Source organism: Diabrotica undecimpunctata, chromosome 6 (assembly GCF_040954645.1).
Source record: "Diabrotica undecimpunctata isolate CICGRU chromosome 6, icDiaUnde3, whole genome shotgun sequence".
NCBI lineage: Eukaryota > Metazoa > Arthropoda > Insecta > Coleoptera > Chrysomelidae > Diabrotica > Diabrotica undecimpunctata.
In genome coordinates this window covers 113,344,672-113,356,661 of record NC_092808.1, presented here as the reverse complement: position 1 = coordinate 113,356,661, position 11,990 = coordinate 113,344,672, and the positions used below count along the sequence as shown (strand labels likewise).

At 33.1% G+C, this 11,990-nt stretch overlaps 1 protein-coding gene across 1 annotated transcript in view; it reads left to right on the top strand.

Moving 5' to 3' along the window:
- The first annotated feature begins 5,588 nt into the window (after positions 1 to 5,588).
- Positions 5,589 to 11,990, top strand: part of LOC140443752 (uncharacterized) — a 255,377-nt gene continuing 248,975 nt past the window's right edge. The window contains exon 1 of the mRNA XM_072535170.1: positions 5,589 to 5,728. The gene's annotated coding sequence lies outside the window, so the exon portion shown is untranslated. The remainder of the gene's footprint in view (positions 5,729 to 11,990) is intronic.

Genomic DNA, 11,990 nt, shown 5'->3' with positions numbered 1-11,990 from the left:
GGTGACTTGGTATGTTGAAATATTTCCCAAAAATTTTCGTACACATCTGGACGTCGCGAGGAGTACAGCTTTCTACATGGCCTTATAAAGATGTTCATTTAGACCCAGCTGTTTGATGTTCGCTAGGAGATTCTTGGGAATAACACCAGTAGTAGATAGAATAATAGGTACTGCCTGGGTACTTTCCATTCTCCATTGTCTCCTGATTTGTATTTCTAGATCTCTATACTTGGCGATCTTTTCGTTGTATTTAACACGCAAATTATTGGTCTTCGGTATCGCCACATCAATAAGTGTTGTTTTCCTGGTAAGTTTATTAACTAGTATGAGATCCGGTCTATTATGGGCCACTGGTTGGTCTGTCAGCACAGTGCGGTCCCAGTATAGCTTGTAGTTGTCATTTTTAAGCATTCTACCAGGGACGTATTGATAATAAGGAAGATGGTCGGTTTGGAGAAGTCCCAGTTTGTCAGCTAGTTCTTGGTGGATAATCTTTCCTACTGAGTCATGGCGTTCTTTATAATTAGTACCGACAAATGCCTGGCAGCCACCGGTAAGATGTTGGATGGTTTCTTGGGCTTGGCATCCATATCGGCATTTGTCATTTTGGACTTGAGGATCTTTAACAATATATTTTAGGTAATTTTTAGTTGGAATAACCTGATCCTGAATGGCAAGTAGGAAACCCTCAGTCTCGGGAAACATCTTTCCTGATGTCAACCAATAGTTCGACGCTGTATTGTCGACATATTCTTGGCTGATCTCATTGAGATGTCGTCCATGCAGAGGTTTACTCATCCAGGTGCGCATTTTTTCTTGCTGAGTCAGGTGGTGTATGCGCATTTCTTGTTCCCTCAGTTTAAGCGGCGTCGTATCATCTACTGCGCAAATTGCTCGATGTGAAGTAGATGTCTCAGCCTGTACCTGAAAATAAGTTCTTAAATTAGCAATTTGTTTATCCAATTGCTCACCTATATCCATAAGTCCCCTTCCCCCTTGATACCGCGGTAATGTTATTCTCTCTACTGCACTGCGTGGATGATGTTTTTGCGCCTTTGTGAGAAGTGTTCTTACTTTCCGCTGAAGACCCTCTATATCCGTTTTTGACCACTTTATAAAACCAAATGAGTAGCTCAGCGCGGAACAAGCGTATGTATTTAATGCCTTAAACGAATTTCTACTATTAAGATATGACCGATTTAGTTGTCTTACTCTTCGCACGAACTCCGAAGTTAGTTCAGTTTTCATTTGTTTATGGTCAATTTTCCGCGCTTGTTTTACTCTGAGATATTTGTACATATCTTTTTCACCCATTGCCTCGATGTTTTGGCCATCTTGCATATCGAAACCTCCGGGCTGAATCTTTCCTCTGACTATATTTAGTATACGGCACTTGTCTAGTCCAAAATTCATACTGATATCATTTGAGAAATTTTCTACAGTTTTTAGCATCTCATCTAGGTGGTTTCGAGTGGAAGCCATTAATTTTAAATCATCCATATACAACAGATGATTAAGCTTCGCTACAACAGTGTTGTTATTTTTGATGCTAAAACCTGAGTCAGTAGAGTTCAGCAGCTAAGATAGTGGGTTCATTGCTAGGCAGAACCAAAGTGGACTCAACGAGTCCCCCTGGAAAAGCCCCCGGTTAATAGGGATATTTTCAGTTTCGATATTAATTTCACCCGGTATTTGAAGGTGAATTTTAGTCTTCCACTCTGCCATTATATTCTTCAAAAAGGTCACGAGATTATCATCGACTTTATATATTTTCAATATATCTATAAGCCATTCATGCGGCACTGAATCAAAAGCCTTCTTGTAGTCAATGAAGGCAGTAAAAAGGTTTCTTTTTTTGGTGTATGCCTGGTTAGAAATGACTGAGTTGATAATAAGTTGTTCTTTGCAGCCCATGGAGCCCTTAGCGCATCCTTTCTGTTGAGGCTCTATGATATCGTTCAGAGCACAATGTTGGTAGATACGCCGGGCCACACAGGATGTGACCAATTTGTACAAAGTTGGAAGACAAGTAATTGGGCGGTACTTTGCTGGATCTTGGGTATTACTTTGATCCTTCGGCATTAGATAAGTGGTTCCCTGAGTAAGAAATGATGGTATTTCCTGTGAATTAGAAATAATATTATTAATAAATACTGTTAAAAGCTCATGAACACTCCAAAACTTCTTTAGCCAGAAGTTTTGAACTCCGTCTGGTCCAGGAGATTTCCAGTTATGAAGCTCTTTGATAATGTTCGAGACTTCTTCAGTGGTGAAAGGTTCATAAGGAATATTACTGTAGTGTTGACAGTTGTTCGTCGTTTGTTCAATCCATCCAGCATTGTTATTATGAGTAGCTGGCATCGAAAGTTGGTTTCCCCAAAACTCATGAATTTCTTCTTGATTTGGGTAGGATTTATTATTTGCATTTTCTACAGTGGAATTAAGTTTTCTATAGAAAGCCTTCTCTGCTTGCTCAAAAAGTATGTTGTCGCATTTCCGGTGGTTACTAACCTTGTACCTCTTCAGGCGGCCTGAGTAAACAGATAGTTTTTGTTTTAATGTGTCCAGGCATTGTTGAGGTGTGTTGTTTTCTGGATCATGTCGTGAGTGTCTTAGAGTGTTAAACAATATTTCTTCAGCTCTTTTGATGATTTTTCTACTTCTTACTCCTTTTATGTATTCTGTTATTTTTCCAATGTCCCTACGCAGTAATTCAATCTTCCCCAGCAGTCGTTTTTCCCAGGGTGCTATTCTGTTACCAGTCCTTCCGATGTTGGTACCCCGTCGTGTTCTGATCTTAATGCCCATAACATTAGCAATTGCTGTTGCTGCACAGTAAATCAGCATATGCAAATATTCTAATGTGTGGGCTTCTGTGATATAATTGGGTAGGACTTCAGTATTCACAATTTGTAACAGCGCTCCTAGTTTCTTAGAAGAGTTTATTTTTGGTAGCGGTGGTCTGCTAAGTGGGTTTGTTCCACTAAACTCTTGTACAGCGCGTGCCATCTCGTTTACCAGACTATCGTGCAACTCGTTATTGTCCTGCTGTGTATTATTAGGTTGAGTTTCTTGTACTGTTGTTTATTATTATTATTATTATTATTATTATTATTATTATTATTATTATTATTAGAATATTCAGATAAGTCTGCCCAACAAACCTGCCATCAATACGCCATCCATACCATTCCCATTCCTCTAGATGAAAACCATCCCCATACATTGGCGCTAAAATTATCAGCTGCTCGATATCTATCAACATAAAGGATTAAATCTATTATTATCTAGTCTATACACCCCAATTTTGCCCTTTTTAGAAGGCTGATAAATTTTCTTATCTGTAAATATTACCCTTTCCCAAAAATATTAATTTTGTAGCTGATGGTTTAGGGCAAATATATGTCTTGTTTGTTTCTGTTGTGGAGCAAGAGCTTGTTTTTTGCTACAGTTCGGTATCTAAGATGCGATGCTTTAATTCTGCGCCAAGTTGTTGTCTTTCTTGTCGAAAACTGTGACATAATTCTTGCAGTTTTCGCATCTTCAAAAGGATTCTCTTCTAATCTTTCCAAAAGCGTACGATCTTCGTGAGCGGTAGATATTTTTGGTCTTCCAGAAATCTGCTTTCTTTCGAGAGTTTCTTATTGTCTCCATCTTTTATTAATATTAAAAACTGTTGATTGGCTTACGTTAAAATATTTCGCTACGGCAGATAGTGACCAATCATCTTCTAATTTCGTTACAATTCTTGCTTTTAGTTCTTTGCTAGCATGTGGAGCCATTTTTTAAGGTTGAACAGAATAATTTATCTATTTTAAGATTTGGCAGTAACAGATTTACAACATACGCTTTAAGAGTCGTATCAGTTTTTTTAGGAACCAGATATACATATATGTGTTATGTATACAATGCATGCAATATCAAAAATAAGCTCTTTTAGCTACTTTAAAATACACTCTTTTAAAAAAATCCAATTATCCGAATTTTTAATTATTCGAATGTGGTCCGGTTGCAATTGATTCGGATAATTGTAGTTCTATGTACTACGTAAGTTAGATAGCCAAAGTGTTTTTTATATGTAAAAAAGTGGCAAACTTCTATATATGGTCTAGTTTATAGTGTACAAGATTTTAAAGAATTTAAATTTAAAAAAAATTGCACAATTATTATTCAAAATTTATTCAATCAATTTTAATGAAATTTGGTGTCCTGTTTTGCCATTTAATAAAAATTATTTTATAGAAATCTAAGTTGTTGAAAAACATTGAATAAGAAAATGATTGATCCCCCTTTTTCTGCTTATTGCTATTTTGCAGCAAGGGTAATAAATTAAAACAGTTTTAACCAATCATATCTTATTAGAAAATTAGTATTTTATTTTGTTACGACTTTGATCCAAAATGAATCATTTTAAAGCTATTGGCAAGGAAAGCAGAAAAAAATGATGTTTTTAGTAATTTTTAAATATTTTTTTTATTAATATTTCCGACCTATTTGAAAGGGAGGATAAGTCAATTATTATCATTACTGAAATTATCACATAACATTTTCTGCAAAAATCAGAATGCCACTTCACACATCTAAATGTAGTCCATTTTCACAGATCCATATCTATCTATGTATATAAAAGGCTATGATGACAAGTGACACCGTTTGTCCAAAAACGTAACGACGCCACCTGGGAAAGAAATATGAACTACCAACATTTGATATTTTAATCATATTTTGTTCTTGAAACGATACGGTTAATATAGTCCTAAATAATTCTACAAATTGATTATTCAAATATTGTTTATCAGAAATATTACTGCTTCACAGTAATTAATTTTTCGCAAAATTGCTAAAATAAGTATAAAATGACATTTAACAAACGTCAACGCTTCACCAAAATAAAATAAAATTAAAACTAAATTAAAAAAAAATTAATAAAATTAAATAAATATAAATCAAGTTAAATAGTATTACGTAGGATTAAATACCAATTAAATAAAATTAAGTAAAATTAAATAAAATTAAGTAAAATCTATACCTGTAAAAACTCTGCTATTCCGTTTCTGCTTTATTTTCCCGTGTAAAATCCCATAAGAAACTGCCATGGTTCATTCTGCTCGTTATTTGAGCGTTTTGTGGTGTTGGTAGAATAGTTCGTCGGATCGTGACATATGATACATCATTGAAAAAGATTGGATCACCTGTCGCATGCGACGGGCAAATTTACTAGTCTCATATAAGCATATATATTTTTCCTCTAATTTTTGTTAAACCTTGTACTATGAAATCAAAAGTTGAAATATTATAAAGAGATATATGAATATTTCTGCTCGTGTATTCTTGCTATAACACTTAAAATATTTTAGATGAAAGATGTATGTTGACACGTACACATCTGTAATGAGGTTCTTAATAAATTTATTGAAAATTTTAGAACCCTAGTTTTTAATATATAAATGAAGAGACAGTATTGTTGAATAATTTATAGCATATATATTTATATATTAAAAAAATCTGTTCCTCTTAGGACTACGTCCATGACTTATTTAATTAAGACCGAGAAAAACACAAATCAAAACGCGTGGTACAGCCAATGATGCACTAGATACTTACAATTAATTTAATTTCTTAGAGCACTCCTAAACGATTATAGCAAGTGGCAATAATTTTAGTTTGTGTATCGGTTTTGTTCATTTCGCGCCTAGTGTCAACATTAAACGATTAAAGCAAAAGAAAGGTTAGTGTTTATCTTATTTTAAAAACATACAGAGTTATCTATTAATGAGGATATAAATAATTGAAATGTACTGTGTAGCATACTGGGTAGTCATTTTTTTCAAATAAATTGCTTTAAAAATATTAAAGCAGCATGCAGTGAAATAAAAATTTCGATTTACTTAATTGCTTTTATCTACCATTTTTTTTTTAACCCTTAACTGGCGACGTGGTTTATTCTGCCGTTAACTGCGCCCTGGGGTCTACCGGACCCCATTTTTTTTTTGAGCTTTTTGTGAAATGAATAAATACATATTTTATTATTTCGTTACAATTTGTAATCATTTAAACTGGAATAAAACCATGTAAGCTGTGTAACCATATTTCTTACAAAACAAATATAAAAAATAAAATCACTATTTCTTTCTTGATTTTTTCGTTTCATATAAAGAACAAGGAACTAAAATATAGAAACTCTCTACTTAAAATATATTATTATTACTAAAACTGCGAACTATTTACAAGGAACATTTTTCTAAAGGCAACTCTTGCAAACATATGCCTTGCGCCCTGCAGTCGCCGCAGATGGGTCAAGAACATTTGCTGCACATTTTTGTTATTTGTCATTCTTTCGATCGTAGATACCACATATATTTCGTTCTGGTTCCAATTATTTAATTCTTTCCTTTCTACTTTAGGTGAAGCTTTCTTTAATATTCTACTGTTACCCATGCGAAGCTCCCTAGGTAATCGAAAATTGTACAGTCTTATATTGAGATATGGTTCTGCAAGTTGTATTGCAAGAATTTTATAAAAGGCTTTTCTCTCTATGGCTTGGTTATTTTTATAACATTCATGTAAAATGTGTGCATTGATACCTGCAATATTCAATATTGTAAAAAAAAATAGTCATAAACCATCACCTAGTTCGCGGGTTAGTAGAATATGTGGTAAATTTTTGATCTAGTGCATCCACACCGCATTTTTTTGATTATAGAAGCAAATGATTTCGGGTTTACCAGATTCTATATCCTCGCATTTGGTATGGTTCATTGATGATATTAACACAACTGCCTTCCCAACTGGATGTGAGACTGAAGACAATAAAAAAGAAGTCTAGACCTAACTACGACATGACAGCCCTGCAACATCCGGAAGTTAAAAAGCAAGTGGGAAAATATATTAACAACCAAGTTAAACAACTAAAAGAAGAAAATAACATCCAACGAGAAATCAATCAATTCGAAGAAATAATTAAGAAAACTAAACAAGATCTGCTAAAACCAAACAAAGAAACAAAGAAGAAATCTTGGATGACTCCAGAAATCCTTCACTTAATGGAACGCAGAAGGTTAATTAAAGGAAATAAAGATGATTATAAAAAAATGCAGGCTTACATCAGAAGAAAAATAAGAGAAGCTAAAGAAAAAGAAGCTGTAGAGAAATGTAAAGAAATAGAAAGACTACAAGCCAAGCATGACAATTTTAATGTACACAAATAGGTAAAAGAAATAACGGGTACTTTTAAAAAGCGAACACAAATGAAACTCATAGATACCAATGGAAAATTAATCATTGACACCCAAGAGATGAAAGACAAATGGAGAATAGACAGTTTTTCAAGATCAAAGAACGGATTATAGGCATCCATTTTCAGAGAGGATGACGGGCCCGGACATACTTAAATCCGAGGTAGAAGAAGCAATAAAACGGATGAAAGGCAGGAAAGCTGTAGGGCCTGATAATATCGAAACTGAATTTTTAAAACTCTTGGAGGAAGAAGGAATAAATTGGATCACGGCTGTCTTCAATAAAATATACAATACAGGAATCATCCCTGATAAATGGCTAGAATCAGAATTCATAGCGATACCTAAAAAACAGGGGGCTAAAAAGTACGAAGAATATCGAACAATCAGCCTAATGAGCCACATGTTGAGACTGTTTCTTAGAGTCATCCATGGAAGAATTTATAAGAAGTGCGAGGAACAAATATCGGACAGACAGTTCGGCTTCATTAACGCAGTGGGTACCAGAGAGGCACTTTTCGGAGTACAGGTACTGATTCAAAGATGCAGGGACGTTAACTGCGACGTATACGCGTGCTTGATCGACTATGAAAAGGCATTTGACAGAGTTCAACATCAAAAGATGATAAACATTTTAAAAGAAACAGACCTGGATGACAAAGACCTCAAAATAATTTCAGAACTATATTGGAATCCGACCGCATACATGAAAATTAACGGAGAAGAAACAGATCACATAAAAATACTACGTGGAGTTAGACAGGGATATATCCTATCGCCGTTGATAATTAATATGTACTTCTTAAAACGATTTTCTACGGTTTTCCCTCCCATACGGAAGGAGGTTTTAGAGGAGGATAAAAGTGGTAAACTTTTTGAAATCTTTTTTTGAGTCCAAAAATTGACATTCTTAGAAAAATTCAGCTTGTTTTTATGTTTTTTGAAGGTTCAGTGGCATTTCCGTGTCTGACGACTGAAGTATAAAGTAATTTTATTATTATTATTTTTACATTCCCATGTAAGCTTTAAAACGTTCAGCACTAGTTTTTGGTGGTAGACCTGTTGGATGAAGATCTCGTGCACTACTAATGGTATCATTAATGTGTTTTTTACATGTCCTATAAGTTTTCGAAGGTTCAGTATCATTTTTTGTTGGTGTATCTTTTAAAACTTTCTACATGCTTATTGGAATATTAATGAAGCTAACAATATCGAAATCAAAAAAAAATGTAAAGAAAAATTATAAAAAGGGAAAGACAGTTAGACAGAGCGATTGCGAAAGCCGCTCTGATGAGGCCTATTAGGCCGAAATACGTATAAGCGGATGCGCAAGCGCCCTTCACGTGAAATCAAATCTTAACTGTCTTTTCGTTTTTATTTCGATATACTCTGTACGAGTACTAGAAATCAATTCGCTAAGAATTTTGCTTAGTTGAGGAGATATGTTGTGGAATGCAATTTTTTAGATTCGCCATGTCTCTCATAACATCTTTATCAACGTCTGTTTTGCCTTGCAATTCTTAGAAGGCACAGATTAAAGCGAAATTCTGAATTTGGTTTCGAAAATTAGTTTACGATTTTAAAAATTATAAAATTTAAGTGTACTAAATTATATTTTGAAAAAAAAAAGTATAGTATAGTCTAGACTCTAGAGTTACATAGCTATGGCGCTACGTCCTATAAGTTTTGAGGTAAATATTATATTAAATAATACTTTAATCTACATTGTATAAATAACTTCTTAAAGTCCTAAGCTTGAGGATCTGTTGAGTAGTTTTTTATTAATTAAAATCCTTGTAAAACTATTTAAATAAATATAAATTGACTTTAGAGTAACAACCCAAGCGAAACTATACTGGTGTTGTATTAATTTCCCTCTAAAGTAAAATGCTAAGGCAATCATCACAAAATTAGCGATACGTAATAGTTTGAAGAATCCATTTACTCGACGAGGGGAGTATATTGTACAGCATGTATACTTTTTTAATTTTATTAAAATATTTAACAAGTGTATTAACTAACAGCGGTTTTATGTACATTCGAATGTACAAAAAATTGTTAAAATACATAAATAACCTTTGTAAATCAATGAGTGTAAAAAATCGTAAAATTAAAAAAATTTATGAATAATAAAATTACTTTATTAAATTTTATGAATATTATTTAAATTTTAAAATACAGAAAACATAGTATGAAGCTTCACGCTGGTCTACAGTATCGCCTACCATATTACTTTTTTATATGATCGTGTATAGTTATATTATATTCGTGTTATGTGGGGCTATTTCAAATTTACAATTAAAATTGCTTGTCAGTATGCAAGCGAGAGTAATATTAGACTTTATTCAAATGTTTTTATTGTATATCTGACCAATTTATTCGTTAGCCCAAAGGCTAGAAAGTTTGTCTTATGGATGATTATAACTTATTAATTGGGGTACCTTTAATTTCAAGGGAGCCGTTCATATCTTGCTACTGTGGCATATACGTATTAATAAAAGCATATACATATTTTTAGAGGGTGGTGTGAGTCAGTAAATGTTGTAGCTTAATTTGGACCAGAATTAAACCAGTAAAATATATACAGTTTTCGGGAATTAACAAAACCATTAGAAACAAATTTAAAAGACACCTAAAGAAAATATAGCGAGAATAAAATAAAAAAAAATAGTTGCAAATAATAAAAATATTGTACAGTCTAATATTAACTACGTGAATATTTAATAAATAAGTTGAATCACTTTATTTATATAGGTATATATATATGTATATATATATATATATATATATATATATATATGTATATATATATATATACATATATAGTGCTAGTCAAAAGTCCGTTCCCCCCATCGTATATTTTGAACAGTTATACTTATAATAGTGAACTTTGGAGGGAGGTAATAAACAGACTTAGGCTTCTTAACTGGTCATAACAAGTGACGTAATAGTGATAGATGACGTTACCGCGTCACTGTCACAGATAATTTTAAATAGGACCTTATTACCTAAATAAATACTAAAATTATTGTTTCGCACTTAATTAATAAATATTAAAACCTCCGCCTCTGGTTACTTGTCCAAAAGTTAACGTTTTTCAATTATCTAATTGTTTTTACGTCAACTTCAACTTTTTTGACAATTAACCAGAGGCGAACGTTAGAATATTTATTAATTTTGTTTAGATTTAAGATGATTTTGAGGAATAAATTAAATAAATACTAAAATTCTAGTTTGGCATTTAATTAATAAAAAGTAATAATCTTAAGTTATTTGTCAAAAAAGTGGTTTTTAGTTTGCAAAAGCGTTTATAGCTTAATATTTGTTTTCTGTTTCTGCTTAGTTTAGTCAATTCTCTAGTTATTTTTAGTTTGCAAACGCGTTTATACCTGAATATTTAGTTTCTGTTTCTACTTAGTTTAGTTAATTCAAGTATAGTCAAGTTGTTTTTAGTTAGTTGTTCTTAGTTATTATTTAGTTTAATTATTGTTTAACGAGACGTTTAAAGTAGCAGCTGTGTTAATAATTGGTTAATGTGGAAATAATTTTCATGCAGCGGAACGGCCTTTTAATGAGAGGTACCCCGATCGCCCTACATCGACAAATTCCGAAAGCTTGTTCGGAAGTTTAAAAAAAAAAGGTAGTGTTCAAGATGTCAAACGGTCTGGTTGACCAACAATTAGGGATGACAAAAAAATTGACGTTTCAGAAACGTTAGTGAACCCTACTTCTTCTACAGCCCAAGTTGCATATATCTATGGAATCAGTCAAAAGACAGTACACCAAGTGTTGGCCGAAAACAAATTTCATTTTGTTGTGCACCAACTTTCAGATGATGACCCTAACCGAAGACTGGTATTCTGTGAAAATATGTCCAATAAAATTAGCCAACATCTCGATTACATAAAAACAATTTGTTTCAGTGACGAAAGTATTTTTTCTCTAAATGGAAATGTTAACACACACAATGTGAGGTATTGGAGTGACACAAATCCTCAAGTCTTTCGTAAAACACATACTGAATCTCCAAAAAAAATAAATGTTTGGGCAGGTATTTTCGGAAACCACATAGTTGGACCTGTTTTTCTCAATACTAACTTAACCGGTGAAGTGTTTTTGGAGATGTTACAAAATGCAATTAAACCGTTAATAATTGAAATTCTGGAGGATAATCCAGATGAATTCAACAACTTGGAAATAACGTTTCAACAAGATGGTGCACCTGCACTCCATTATGGTGCAGTAAGACGTTACCTAGATGAAGAATATCGTGGTAGATGGATTTGTCAGCTCGGTCACCGGACCTCACACCATTAGATTTTTTTCTGTGGGGATACTTGAAATCTAAAGTTTACGCTACACCACCCGACAAGTTTGATATTTTGAAACAATGAATTGTTAAAAAATGTAGGGCAATTTCACCGACACATTTAAACAAGTACGGCAACAGTTTAGAAATAGGATGCATTACTGTCAGGAAGTAGATGGAGCACATTTTGAACACTTATGAGAAGCTACAATTTTAGTATTTATTTAATTTATTCCTTAAAGTGAGCTTAAACTCAAACAAAATTATTATAACTGAATAGGTATTTTCAATACCTTTCAAACCAGGTATCACTTGCCATAAGGTGCCATTTGAAAATTATCTGTCACAGTGGCGCTGTAGCGTTATCTATCACTATAACGTCACCTGTTACGACTAGTTGAGAAGCCTACGTCTGTTTATTACCTCACTCCAAATTTCACTGTTAT